The sequence below is a fragment of the Podarcis erhardii genome (assembly GCF_964252035.2).
Source record: "Podarcis erhardii genome assembly, chromosome: 15".
Classification (NCBI taxonomy): domain Eukaryota; kingdom Metazoa; phylum Chordata; class Lepidosauria; order Squamata; family Lacertidae; genus Podarcis; species Podarcis erhardii.
Window position 1 is genome coordinate 42,887,013 of NC_138505.1, and position 14,525 is coordinate 42,901,537.

Sequence of the window (14,525 nt, forward strand, 5' to 3'; positions counted from 1 at the left end):
CCAGCCCAGCAAAGGTCGGGAGAGGAAACATCCCTGCGCACGGAGCCCCTTCTTCCAGCAAAGCTTGCTAGCCCCCCCCCCCGCTCCCCAGGAGCCTTCTTTTCTCTGCTGGCTCAGAAGCAGGGACTCTCCACACGGGGTCCCCCTTCACCTGCGCTGGAGTTTGCTGCCTCCCCTCCCCGCTGCTCCCAGGTGGAGGCTGTGGCCGGCGTCTCACGTCTGGAGCTGTGCGCTGGGGCGGGGGAAGCCCTCTCCTTCTCCGGAGAAAGAGGAGCTGGGCTGTTAACACCTGTCAAGGAAGGTCCCAGCCCCACCCACCCGCCGAGGGCAGCTAGGCCAGCCTGGAGGGCCAGCTAAGCCCGTTCATCTGTACCAGGTCACAAACCATAAGCCATGGGCTTCAGCCTCCGCCCCACCCTGGCTCCCCGATGATGCTTCCTTTCCTCACCCTCACCAGCCCATGAGCTGTGGACCCTCCCCACTCCTGTCACCCCTGACTGCAGAAGGAACACCGTTCCACTGGTGGGGGGAGGGGGGACACTTCTCTCTCCTTGCCGCTGAGATGACTCTGGGCTTCTTGGCAGCCCTGGCTGTACTGGACATTCTCTGGCAATTGCCAACATGGAGCAGGCAGCAAGCCTTCCAGCCAGTGCCTGGCACCTGGAGAGGAAGCAGCCCTGGCCCACGAGACCTTCCGGCCTGTTGCCTTCCTCTGCGTGGACCTTCCAGGGGTGGGGTGGTCTTCTGGCCCTGTTGTGCGCTCCCTGCCTTTGCAGAGGGTGGCTGGCGAGTGGCAGGGCCTGCTTCACTGTGGTGCCCTGCATGCTGAATGCCCTCTCTGGTGTGCTCTGCCAGACCCCAGCCTGATGCCATTTCCATTGCTCAGGCCTTTGAATGACTTGCAGGGGTGGCACGATCTTCCCTGCTGGAGGTTGCCACACAGCAACTGGACAGCTGCTGGGGCGCGCGACAATCTCTCCCTTAATGTCCCAGTAGGAAGCAGGTGGTTGGAGTAGGTTGGGATGAGCCTCAGCACCACATTTCCTTGTGGGCACACCCCACTCTCCATCCTCCATTGACATGAGCAAGAGGTATCATCTGAGGACACAGTGGGGCAGAGTCCCAAGGGGCAGGCAGGGGGGAATTTTGTCTCTGGGCCTGAGGTTCTCCATCCCTGAACTTGATGCTTCCGTGAACAGTCGGCACAAGTTGTGGGGAGGTTGAAACAGATCAGGAAACATTTCATGGCATGTCTCCCAAAAGTCTGGCCCGGTCACTCACTCTCATCCTGTCTTTCCCTCTGAAATATGGGTGTGATAATACTCTCGTTCATTCATTCATCAATCAATCACTTATAGTCCACCCTTCTTGGCAATGCCCAGATAGAAACTACAGCAGCCAACTTAATGTTGGTTCTTGGATGCCCAACTCCTGCCAGCCCCAGCAAGTGTGGCCAGTGGTCAGAGGGTGGGAGCCCAGCCACCTCTGGCTCCCACCCCTGGATTGCAAGGAGATAATGTTCTGAAAGCACTTTGGCCACTCAAAAACATTTGCAGATGTGGTAAGGGTTATTGTTATTATTTATTCCTTATGGGGTTCCCCAATTCTGCCAACCAACCGTGGTTTCCCTGTTCCTGTAAGCAGGAAAGAAATCACTGTGTACATTTATTTGCATGTATATATATTGGCTCCAGTTCCACCCTGGGAATGAGCAGGGCAGCCTACACAGGGCATGCCTGCGAAGAGCGGAGACTGAGAGACAGAGCGAGAAACAGGCTCTGCAGGTAAAGGCTTGTGGGACTGGCTAGTTGACCCCAATGGACAAGCTACTGCTATGCATTATAGTGGGAGGCGATTAACCCCCTTTCATCAGATACTTAACTCACACTCCATAAACTCATTTTGAGAGAGAATGATTTTATTATGCTCTTTGCTGTTCCAGGGCAATTAGTTATCAGCTCTTCACCTATTTGTAATTTTTTGCAGCAAATAATGGCTGTTTTAGGGACGCGGGTGGCGCTGTGGGTAAAACCTCAGCGCCTAGGGCTTGCCGATCACATGGTCAGTGGTTCGAATCCCCGCAGTGGGGTGAGCTCCCGTCTTTCGGTCCCAGCTCCTGCCCACCTAGCAGTTCGAAAGCACCCTTAAGTGCAAGTAGATAAATAGGTACTGCTTTATAGCGGGAAGGTAAATGGCGTTTCCGTGTGCTGTGCTGGTGGTGGCTCGCCAGAGCAGCTTCATCACACTGGCCACGTGACCTGGAAGTGTCTCCGGCAGCGCTGGCCCCCGGCCTCTTAAGTGAGATGGGCGCACAACCCTAGAGTCGGACACGACTGGCCCGTACGGGCAGGGGTACCTTTACCCTTACCTAATGGCTGTTTTAGCTGCAGAAATTCCTAGCATTCATTAGCAGCAGAACCAGACTCATCATGTTCATGAAGAGAGAGCAAGAACAAGAATGAGGGAGACTTAACTGTGTTCTGCCTGATGCTGGAGCCCTGGAAGCAGCCTGTGTGGAGCTGAGCTGGGTTTGCGAAGAGGCACCTGGGAGGCAGCCTTCTTGCTGGGGCTGGCAGTTTGGAGGGCAAAGGGCAGGCAGGCAGCCCAGTCTGCCTCGGGGCCTGCGCTGCTCCCATACTAGAGACCGCAGCCGCTCACTGGAGGAGCACCTTGTTAGCCTGGGAAACATCAAGAGGCAGCCTTGGATCCCACTGAAGTGCAAATTCCTCTAATCAAATGTGCATCATAATGCTATAATGCTCATCTTGTTCAGCAATATTTCACCCGCGTCGTAATCTAAACACAATTCAGTGCATATTGTGAGCATGCATTATGCACAGCGACAGAGATATTGTGCCATAAATGTGCCGCATCTCTTGTTTTAAAAATTGCCAAAGTGTTCTCTAGCTATTGAAACAATTCAAGCATCTTAGCCATTACTGTAAATAGTGGATTAGCAAAAAGATGCCAAGGAAACAGACCTGGGCTTTCAAATTAATATTTTATGTAAATATGACATATCTGTGATCCTTTCCAGTGCACATTCTTTGTCTCTATACCCCCTGCCCACCGCCCATCAGCTGAGATGCTCCACCAACTGTATTCAGCAAGTCTTACTCTCAAGAGAAGGCATTGATCATCGAATCATATAACAAAGGTCAAGTAGTCCAACCCCCTGCAATGCAGGAATCTTTTGCCCCATGTGAGACTCGAACCCATAACCCTGACATTAAGAGTCTCATGCTCCAGCGACTGAGCTATCTCCATGGCAATGACAACATGAGAGGGCCTGCTTACGGGTTGAGGTTTGGTTAGGTCCAGTCGTGACCGACTGGGGTTGCGGCGTTCTCTCTTTACTGGCCGTACCCACAGCGCCACCCTCTTCCCTTTGGGGCCACTTAGTTGTGAGTTATCAGAGGTTCTGCAAAGCCTGAAGCGTTTCATGCAGCAGGGCACCCAGTGGGGCGTAGGCCTCCTCTCCAAGTCTTCTCCCTGCCCAGATCATTGAAAGACCTTGCTGACCTACTACAAGAAAAGGATGAGAATTTGAAGATTTTGGGATTCTCTAGTCTATGGATCCAAACTACATTGGGTGTGTTTGACTTCTTTATTTTTTAAAAAGAATACCAGGCTGTGGTTTAATTTTGAATGTGCAGTGGTACCTCGGTTTTTGAGCGTCTTGGAAGCTGAACATTTCAGTTTTTGAACGCTGAAAACCTGGAAGTGAATGCTTCCGTTTTCAAACGCGCCTCAGGAGTCAAATGGCTTCCACTGTGTTTTTTTCAATTTTCATTGACTTTGCGCCTCGATTGTCGAACATTTCGGAAATCAAATGGTCTTCCGGAACGGATTACGTTCAACAACCAATGTACCACTGTATACACTTAAGCGTTATTTGTGTCCTTCAGGGTTAAATCACTCATCTGGGCTGCCAAAGTCACAGATCATACAGAGATGGGGCAGGCAACGTCTTCTGTGGATGGATGGAGCTATAGATTAAAAATAATAATTTCATTTCTTTTAATTAGGTTTTTTAAAAAAGATTTTCTTGTGTTACAAAACAAGCAAAATAAACAAGGAAAAGTACACATAGCATCTCCATTTTTGATTCATAGAGCCATTTTCACGGTTTGTTTATGTTTGGTATGAGACAATATTGTCATAGACCTCATGTGGTTGGGGGGGAGGGAGGGGGGTAATGTTCCTTCGTTCTATTGCATAGCGATTATATGGGGGTTTATGTCAGCAGCACTTGGGTAGGTCCTTTGTTTATATATATATTTATTTATATTGCTATTGGCATTGTGAGAGAATAGAGGGTCCAGAGCATTCAGTTGGTTGCAGTACAGCTTGTTTGTTTGTATGTGTGAGGCTGGTGTCTTGTGGGTCAGATCAGCTATATTGATTCATATGCTGGGGGGGGGGGAGAGGTCATTGTCTTGTTGAGTTGTACATGTGATAAAGGGGAGTCACATCGGGGTGAAGGTGTCCTGTGTTGCTAATTTAAGTTTGCTGCAAGCTCCCAGCTCCCCCCACTCACAGCACAGTTGTGTGCTCCAGCACAGAGTTATAGGCTTAAAAAATGCTATTTTTCTAGAAAAATAGGTGCTGGTACTCACCATGAGGGACACGGGTGGTGCTGTGGGTTAAACCACAGAGCCTAGGACTTGCTGATCATAAGGTCGGCGGTTTGAATCCCCGCGACGAGGGGAGCTCCCGTTGCTCGGTCCCAGCTCCTGCCCACCTATCAGTTTGAAAGCATGTCAAAGTGCAAGTAGATAAATATTGGTAGGTACCGCTCTGGTGGGAAGGTAAACGGCGTTTCCGTGTGCTGCTCTGGTTCGCCAGAAGCGGCTTAGTCATGCTGGCCACACGACCCGGAAGCTGTACGCCGGCTTCCTCGGCCAATAAAGCAAGATGAGCGCCGTAACCCCAGAGTCTGTCATGACTGGACCTAATGCTCAGGGGTCCCTTTACCTTTACTCACCATGAAGTTGTTAACAGTAAATGCCATACTTTTTGACAACAACAACAAAAAAGAGGTGCTGGTACTGCATATCCTTGATTGCCCCCTGAAAAGGGGCTTAAAATGCTATGTCTGCCTTTCCTGCTGGGCGCAGCCTGGCCAGCATGGAACCAGTCAATGAACCAAGCCATTGGTCTCACCCCAAGGGAGCAGCACCCTGCTGGATGCAGCAAGAGCAGCAGCACCCCAAGGCTCTGACCATTAGGGCTGCCCTGCACTGTAAGAACCTAAGAAGAGGCTGCTGGATCATGCCCATGGCCCATTGAGTCCAGCATCCTCTTCTCACAACAGCCAATCCAATGCCAGTTGTGAGAAACCCACAAGCAGGATCCAAGCACATGAGCAGACTCCCTGTCCCAGAGTCTTCCTCCTCCTCCTCCTCCTCCTCCTCCTCCAGTGCTAGGATGAAAAGAGCTTGGCAGCCACGGCCAAAGGACTGCCAGGGCTGCCTGTGGAAGGAGATGCTCTAATAAAGTCTCCACACCGGAGCTTTGCTAAATGATTTGTCTTTTAACTATTGCACAGGCCTTATTTCTATCTCTCTCTCTCTTATAAAAAGCCAAACATTGTTTTATGCAGGAATGCAAAAATTATTACACATAATTAGAGTCATTTCGATTCCAATCTCCGCTTGGGCCTGACATATTTTGCATACTCTGCTGGCATATAACAAGTCAGCTCATAAAAATGCAGGCAGCTCGCAAGCATGGCGCGGGCGAGATCGGAGGTTGTCTAAACTAGCGTAAAAACTGCCTCTGCTTTGGGGAAGGGGGGCCTGGCGACGACATGGGCGTAAATTTATTTTGTCTCATTAGGGAGCGAGGCAGAAGCGAGGCTCTGCATCCGAATCAAGCTGCTGCGGCGTCCGTCACCCAGCAAGCGGGGTGGGGGGAGGCAGGCGGGGAGGTGACAGCCTGTGTGGAACTCTTGCCCACCCAAGGGAGACGGTTGGGTTCTGTGGCTCACTGTGCATCCGCTCAGGAGGGGTTGCCACTCCAGCTCGCCTTGCTGCACACCTTTGGGTTGTGGTTAGCATTTCACGAGTGAAGTCCTGCAGGAGCCTTCTGCATGCAGATGCTCCCCACTTCCGAGGAGGGAGGAGAAGATGCTTGCAGCACGAGCCACACCTGGGCATAAGGAGAACCTGGTTGCTGGATCTGGCCCAGGGCTGGATCACCTAACAGGCAGACTAAGGGCTCATCCACACCTTCACTTCATCCGTATGTTGCTCATCTAGTGTAACAATTAGTTTCCCCGGATCCAAGAGCTTTTCTTGTTGTTTGGCAGCTCAGCCTTGCGGAAATCTGATCTTGCCAGCTGAACTGAAGCTCAGTTAAGCAAAATCTCTCTCTGGGTTTTCCTTGCACCTGATAAGATGGTATTTTCACAAGGCATAGCCATGGAGCAAAAAGGAAAGCTATTAGATCTGAGAGAATTAATCAGGACATGATGCAATCAAAATACAGGTCAAACGAAAGTGTGGATGAGCCCCAAGTGCAAAGAATGGGATGGGATGGGAAAAGAAAAGAAAAGGAATTTGGGGGGAAAGAATTTGGCATTTGATATTTCAAAAAAGAAGAAAAAGAAAAAAGCATTTAAGTCATCATGAAAAAAACCAGAATTTTGTTAGACTTCCTTACCCTCTGCCCCCCCCCATTTTCCTGCTCTCTTTTTTACTCCTGCCCACCTAAACCTCTTTTTTTGTTTTTAAAGAGTGTGATAACTTCATACTGGCACCTATTTTTTCTTGAAAAAAGCACTGGCACCAGTATGCATAGCATTGCTGAATATATTTTTTTTACTTAAGAGTCAAAATATTGAAAGAGTATGTCAAAAGTTCCTCTGAATTCAAACTTTAAAGTGGCATTCAACATTTCTGAATTACAAAACTATGCTGTATTTTGAAACTGTGAAACTTCATTCCATCTTTTGCTCCTCAGTGGTAGCCACCTTCTGCCCGGCACAGGGGGCTGTTTCACCCATTTGCACAGAAACAAAGCTGTATTTCCCACAGAGTGTACACTCAGCAAGGAGCCACTCCCAGATACTGGCTCCCTCGATGAGCACAGCTGTGTGATATGTGGCTTGCAAAAATCAGATTGCTCTGTTCACATCCTGCATTTTTAAGTGTAGGGATTGATTGCTTTTTTAAAAAAAGTAAATGTACGCTGAGAAAGTGTTATGTGTGGAGTTGAAGAGCCTCCAAATGTGAAGGAAGGCAGTTTTCATTCCTCCTCATTTCACAGAAGTTAGCAGTTTGAAATAGCTCCCTCATTGGGGGGGGGGGAATTTGGACCCAAAGATTGCAACCCCTCAGGGGGCCCCATGCTAGAGCAGTGGGCCAATGCCAGGGGAAGACCGGGGGGGGGGGGTTTAACCCCTCTGGGATGCCACTGGAGCCAAGGGCTGCACCCCCACAGAAGTGGCAGGTAGATTAAGGAAGGACCCTGATTGAGAAACAGGGAAGTGGAGCTCTCAGGGTGAGAGAATGGGAGGGGAAAGGGAATCTCCCAAGAGCGAGCCAGGAGGGTCTGTCATTTTCTGCAGGTGGCCAGGAATTTAAGAGCTACCATCTGGGATTCATGCAGTCTTCTGTATTTCAGATACCCTGCCCCCCCCCCCACTTTTAATGCTGTTGCACTTATGAGAATCTGCATTGTATTGTGTAATTCTTAGAATTGTTTTAATTTCTATGCTGTACATGCAGGTCTCACTATTCAAATGCTCACAATATGAAAATTCACTTATCCAAACATAAGGAATTAGTACGCAAATCTCACAACGCACACTGCAGATTCAGATATCCAAAGAGCTGAACCTGTGTATAATACTGTAAAGAAATAAGTAGCCTTAAGCAAGCCTTACTTTTTGGTGTTATGCTGGTCCATGGCAGCCATTTCACCAGAAACCATGGTGGGAGGGAGTAGGGAGGGAGCAGAAGAGATCAGACATACAGTGGTACCTCAGGTTAAGAACTGAATTCGTTCTGGAGGTCCGTTCTTAACCTGAAACTGTTCTTAACCTGAAGCACCACTTTAGCTAATGGGGCCTCCCGCTGCCACTGCCGCTCAATTTCTGTTCTCATCCTAAAGCAAAGTTCTTAACCTTTTGTACTATTTCTGGGTTAGCGGAGTCTGTAACCTGAAGTGTCTGTAACCTGAAGCGTCTGTAACCCAAGGTACCGCTCTATAAGAGAACATTTTTTTCACCCTTTGTTTGCCTTTTGCAATGTTTTCTTGGGTTTCCCCAGGTTTTCCAGTCATTTCTGTGGTCGTGATCATATTAGAAATTTCACCGCAGGGATCAATGGAAATCATTGACTCGTTATGTGCACGCTTGCCTAACAAATGTTTTCCTGAGAACACATTGTGTTTGGAAAGGTATGCATGTATAGATAAATAATAAACAAGAATAATGCTGGGCATGGCTCCCCTGTGCAGCTGGCACAGGTGCCCAGAGTATCCTGGCATCATTACCCACCAGTGTCCCAAGGCTCCCTGGGATCCATCCTTCCTGCCAGCCTGAAGCAGCTTGGCCATCTCTGCCTGGCATCTCCAGTGAATTCCAGTCTCCCTTCCGCTTCCCCCGTCCCTGTGTTGTAGATCTGCCAGTGACAATTGTTTCCAATCTCTTTCCTTATTGCTTTCTACACCAAACGCAGAGTCCGCCTGCATCTCCGCACAAGGTTCTTGGTCTGCTCTCCATTTGTCTTGCTTGAAAACAGCAGCAGCGTGTGAGAGAAACTTATTTGTTTATTAACCATAAGATGAATCACCTGGAGCTGGCGATGAAGGTGATGGGGAGATGAAGGATGACGGATAGGGAACAAGTGGCTGAAGGACAGGCTGGACACATTTTTGATGGAGACGAAATGGGTTGGCAAACGAGCATTTCCTCATGACTCTGGGTCCGTATACACAGCCCAGCTGGGAAGCCGAAACCAGTATTGGCAGCGGAGGGGCAATGGGGAGGGGAGCTCAGCTGTAGGGCTATTCTTCAGGGCTGGAGCCATGATGTCACCAGGATAGCTGACGGACCCTCCTTGCTCTGGCAAGAAGATGAGGTGATAACAAGGCTTTCAAATGTTCCTATAATGGGTTGCAAATTAACATAGATAAAGTCTGAGAATGTGGGTGGGGGGCAGGGAGCGGCTGGATCTTTTGAGGAGGTTTCTACTTCACACCAGCAGGCTAAATGGTAGCTTCTTTGCAAGGCTAGTTTGGAATTTCACATTTAAAGTGACATGCCGCATTTCGCCTGGTGAAAGAGCTTTTACTAGCACGCAGCATGCTTTGCAAATTGTATATCCCTCTTTCATCTTTTATATTTATCTATTTCATGAAATTTATATGCCACTTGGTTGTAAAATACCCCCCCCAACCCTCAGAGCAGTTTCTATGAGAGTCTGCTGGTCCTCATAAACTGGGTATTGTCATGCCGTGTGCTAGTGCTCCTTGGGTGAATATGGATGTATATATAGAGAGATCAACACAGCTGCCTGAATTTTGGGACTCTTCTTGCAGCAAGTGGTGGAGGATCATAGTCAAAAATTATGCCACATTGCACCAGTGGCTAAGAATGGGATGTGTCCACATGTGCAGTTTACTGTTCTTTGTGTATAAGGTTTATTGTCACCAACAAGCAATACTTGCAATTGAATCATTGCTCCCAGCTCCCATGGGATAACCAGCCTCATATAACCAACATACTTAAGTCTAATTAATATATGAAGGGGTTAAAACCATAGAGTAAGCTGTCCTGTTAGGTTTACCTCATATTGGAAGGGATTAGGTAATCAAGCCTTTGTTCCCCTTCCTCTACCTGAGAAGCTCAACTTGTTTAGCTCAGTGCATGGCTCTCACAAGCCACTCTTTTGAGTTCCTATAGCAATAATTTATGAACTTGCACTGTATAGTAATTAAGCCAGGTTTTACTGCCTGTGCAAGTTTGCATGGAAAAGCACATTAACCTGACCTTTGAAGAGTTTGTAAGTAAACCATTTTAAACATACCAAATGTTTGGTCTTTCTCTATGCTAGTGGAAGAGGGAAGTTTTGGAACTCCCAAGGGCACATTTTCAAAGTCTAACAGCCTATATTTCCATGCTTAACTGCCTGCCAATTCAAATATAGCAAGGTCAGCCTAGCTCTTGCACAGAGCCCTCATTTTGTGATTTTCTCACCAAAGATCCAAACCTGGATCTTGGCATCCAGGAATTTATCCTTTTACATACCCATTTTTTCCTTGAAGCAACAGCTCCCACCCAAAAGACTCTGGAGTGCTGCCACTTCCTTCGCACAAAGAGTTGGCTGGTGTCCCTTTCAGAGGCAGCCTCTCCCTGGCCTGCTCAATGCAAGCAGACATATAAGCCACTACTTCCATCATGGGGGGGGGGAGTGGGTAGGGACACCAGCCACCTAATCCCCTTGTTCCCCACAGTGTGAACTGTGCAGACAAGGCGGGGTCATTTGCTGCTCATCTGGAAAGGCAGGCAAGCTGGATGTCAGAGGTGGCTGCAGTGATCTCCCCCTAAAAGTGGGGCAGTTTGGGGGCTTCTGCCTGAGGCCACTTCTGGAGAGGAGCCTGGACTGGCAGTGGGGAGGGCGGGGCAGAGAGGAGGCCGGTGATATCTAGTTATCCTGTTGCTGACAGGTAGTTCAGGGACTGCCTGAGGATATCCAGTCAGCAGCAGCCACTTCAGAGCCGGGTTGCCGTGGCGAGAAAGCTGCCAGTCGGAGCTGTGCTGGGCTTTGAGATTCCTCCACCGTCTCATTAATCCTGATTTACCGAAAGTGGCAGCAGGCTGGGGCCCTCTTAACAGGCTGTCCGGGCTGCTCATTTGCCTTCGCGGAAGACGATGGGGCCCCCGAGACCAGGCTGTGCTGAATTATTCAGGTTGGGAGCGAGCCGGGAGATACTCTGTGCTCCTTCCACCTGCGCAGGCTCCGAACACGCACACACAACACCCACCTGCTCTGCCACTTCACTGCGCTTGCTGCTTGGCACACAAAGGCTCTGACCTTCTGCTTGCTGCCAGGAGGAAGGTGGAAAGGTCAGGGGGCACAGCGGGACAGGGAATCGGGGCCCATGATTTGTAAGCATCTCAGCTCATTGGCAATGGACCCAAAGGGGCGCCTCCCATCTCACTCTCCCTGGCATAGAGGCCAGGAAATGCCTTGGAGCTTCTTGCGATGGCAGCAGGGTGTGCTGGCAGGGGAGGGGGGGTCACTGTGCACGGGGGGGGGGGGGAGCTCTGAGCTTGCCTCAAACAGGGCACTGTAGAGTGGGGAAAGGTTCAGAAAAAGGACAACCAAAATGATCGAGGGGATGGAGCAGCTCCTTCGTGAGGAAACGTTGCAGACACCTGGGATTTTTTAGTTTAGAGAAAAGGGAGTCAGAGGCAACATGATAGAGGTTTATAAATTACGCATGGCATTTAGAAAGTAATAATAATAATAATAATAATTTATTATTTATACCCCGCCCATCTGGCTGAGCCTCCCCAGCCACTCTGGGCGGCTCCCAATCAGTATTAAAAACAATACAGCATTACATATTAAAAACATCCCTGAACAGGGCTGCCTTAAGATGTCTTCTGAACGTCAGGTAATTCTTTATCTCTTTGACATCTGATGGGAGGGCGTTCCACAGGGCGGGCGCCACTACCGAGAAGGCCCTCTGTCTGGTTCCCTGTAGCCTCACTTCTCGCAATGAGGGAACCGCCAGAAGGCCCTCGGCGCTGGATCTCAGTGTCCGGGCTGAACGATGGGGGTGGAGACGCTCCTTCAGGTATACAGGACCGAGGCCGTTTAGGGCTTTAAAGGTCAGCACCAACACTTTGAATCGTGCTCGGAAACGTACTGGGAGCCAATGCAGATCTCTCAGAACCGGTGTTATGTGGTCCCGGCGGCCACTCCCAGTCACCAGTCTAGCTGCCGCATTCTGGATTAATTGCAGTTTCCGGATCACCTTCAAAGGTAGCCCCACGTAGAGCGCATTGCAGTAGTCCAAGCGTGAGATAACTAGAGCATGCACCACTCTGGCGAGACAGTCCGCGGGGAGGTAGGGTCTTAGCCTGCGTACCAGGTGGAGCTGGTAGACAGCTGCCCTGGACACAGAGTTAATCTGCGCCTCCATGGACAGCTGTGAGTCCAAAATGACTCCCAGGCTGCGCACCTGGTCCTTCAGGGGCACAGTTACCCCATTCAGGACCAGGGAATCCTCCACACCTGCCCGCCTCCTGTCCCCCAAAAACAGTACTTCTGTCTTGTCAGGATTCAACCTCAATCTGTTAGCCGCCATCCAACCTCCAACCGCCTCCAGGCACTCACACAGGACCTTCACCGCCTTCACTGGTTCTGATTTAAAGGAGAGGTAGAGCTGGGTGTCATCTGCATACTGATGAACACCCAGTCCAAACCCCCTGATGATCTCTCCCAGCGGCTTCATATAGATATTAAAAAGCATGGGGGAGAGGACAGAACCCTGAGGCACCCCACAAGTGAGAGCCCAGGGGTCTGAACACTCACCCCCCCCCACCACCTTCTGGACACGGCCCAGGAGGAAGGAGCGGAACCACTGTATAACAGTGCCCCCAGCTCCCAGCCCCTCTAGACGGTCCAGAAGGATGTTATGGTCGATGGTGTCAAAGGCCGCTGAGAGATCCAGCAGAACTAGGAAACAGCTCTCACCTTTGTCCCTAGCCCGCCGGAGATCATCAACCAGCGCGACCAAGGCAGTTTCAGTCCCATGGTGAGGCCTGAATCCCGATTGGAAGGGATCCAAATGGTCCGTTTCCTCCAGGCGTGCTTGGAGTTGTTCAGCAACCACCCGCTCAATCACCTTGCCCAAGAATGGCAGATTTGAGACTGGGCGATAGTTGGCCAAATTGGCCGGGTCTAAAGATGTTTTTTTAAGAAGCGGTTTAATGACCGCCTCTTTCAGCGGGTCTGGGAAGGCTCCCTCACAGAGGGAAGCATTCACCACCCCGCAGATCCCATCGCCCAGCCCTTCCCGGCTCGCTTTTATCAGCCAGGATGGGCAAGGATCAAAGAGACAGGTGGTCGGTTTCACTCGTCCAAGCAGCCTGTCCACATCCTCGGAGGTAACAGATTGGAATTGATCCCATGTAACAGGACCAGACAGAACTCTAGCACTCTCCCGCCCTGGCCCTGCTCCCACGGTGGAGTCTACCTCCTTCTGAATCTGAGCGATTTTATCTGCAAAAAACTTTGCAAAAGCATTGCAGGAGATCTTGGGGTCCCTACCAGGCCCCGGTGGTACAGGTGGTTCTGATAGATTGCGAACCACCTGAAAAAGTCTCCTGCTGCTGTTTTCTGCAGATGCAATGGAGGCGGCGAAGAAGGCCCTCTTCGCCGTCGCCATTGCCACTTGGTAGGCTCGACGTTGACCCGTGTCCGGTCTGATTCAGAATGAGTTTTCCGCCACCGGTGCTCTAGCCGTCTCAACGATTGTTTCATCACCCTCAGCTCCGGGGAAAACCACGGGGCTGTCCGGGCTCCATGCAATCGGAGAGGGCGCTTCGGAGCCAGACAGTCAATAGCCCTGGTTAACTCCGCATTCCAGCGGGCCACCAGGGAATCAGCTGAAAGGCCATCAACATGGGATAAAGCATCCCCTACCACTCTCTGGAAGCCAATTGGATCCATTAAGTGGCGGGGGCGGACCATCCGAATCGGTCCCACCTCCCTGCGGAGGGGAAGGGTTGCGGAGAAGTCCAGTTGCACCAGGAAGTGATCTGACCATGGCACTTCTTTTGTTTCGCTTTTAGTTAATGTCAGATCACCAGCATCCGTAGAGGTAAACACCAAGTCTAAGGCATGTCCGTGGCTATGAGTTGGGCCAAACTTATTCAGGGACAGCCCCATGGAGGCCATGCTTTCCACGAAGTCCTGAGCGGCCCCTTGTAAGGTCGTGTCGGCATGGATGTTAAAATCCCCCAGGACAACCAAGCTAGGTGTCTCCAGGAGCATATCCGCCACGACCTGAAGCAGCTCGGGCAGGGAATCCTTGGTGCAGCGGGGAGGTCGGTACACCAATAGGAATCCTGTACTGCCCCTATTGCCCAACTTCCAGAACATGCACTCAGAAAACTGGGTCTTCCCAATAGGACGCCTGGTGCAGACTAATGACTTCCTAAAAATCACTGCAACCCCCCCTCCCCGCCCACATGACCTGGGTTGCTGTGCGTAAGAGAAACCTGGTGGGCAAGCAGCGGCAAGGACAGGCCCATCTGCTTCATCCAACCAAGTCTCTGTTACACATGCCAGATCAAATCCTCCATCCATGATCAAGTCATGGATGGCAGTGGTCTTATGAATCATTGACCTGGCATTGCACAGCAACACTTTCAGGTCATGTGGGTATCCCTTGCTGATTCCAGTATCCATCCGGTCAGGACCAGACCCGGAGGCAGGAATAGTCCTCAGACAACGACTAAACCTGCCTCCTCTGTAATGACATGGTCTGGTCTTAGCGTA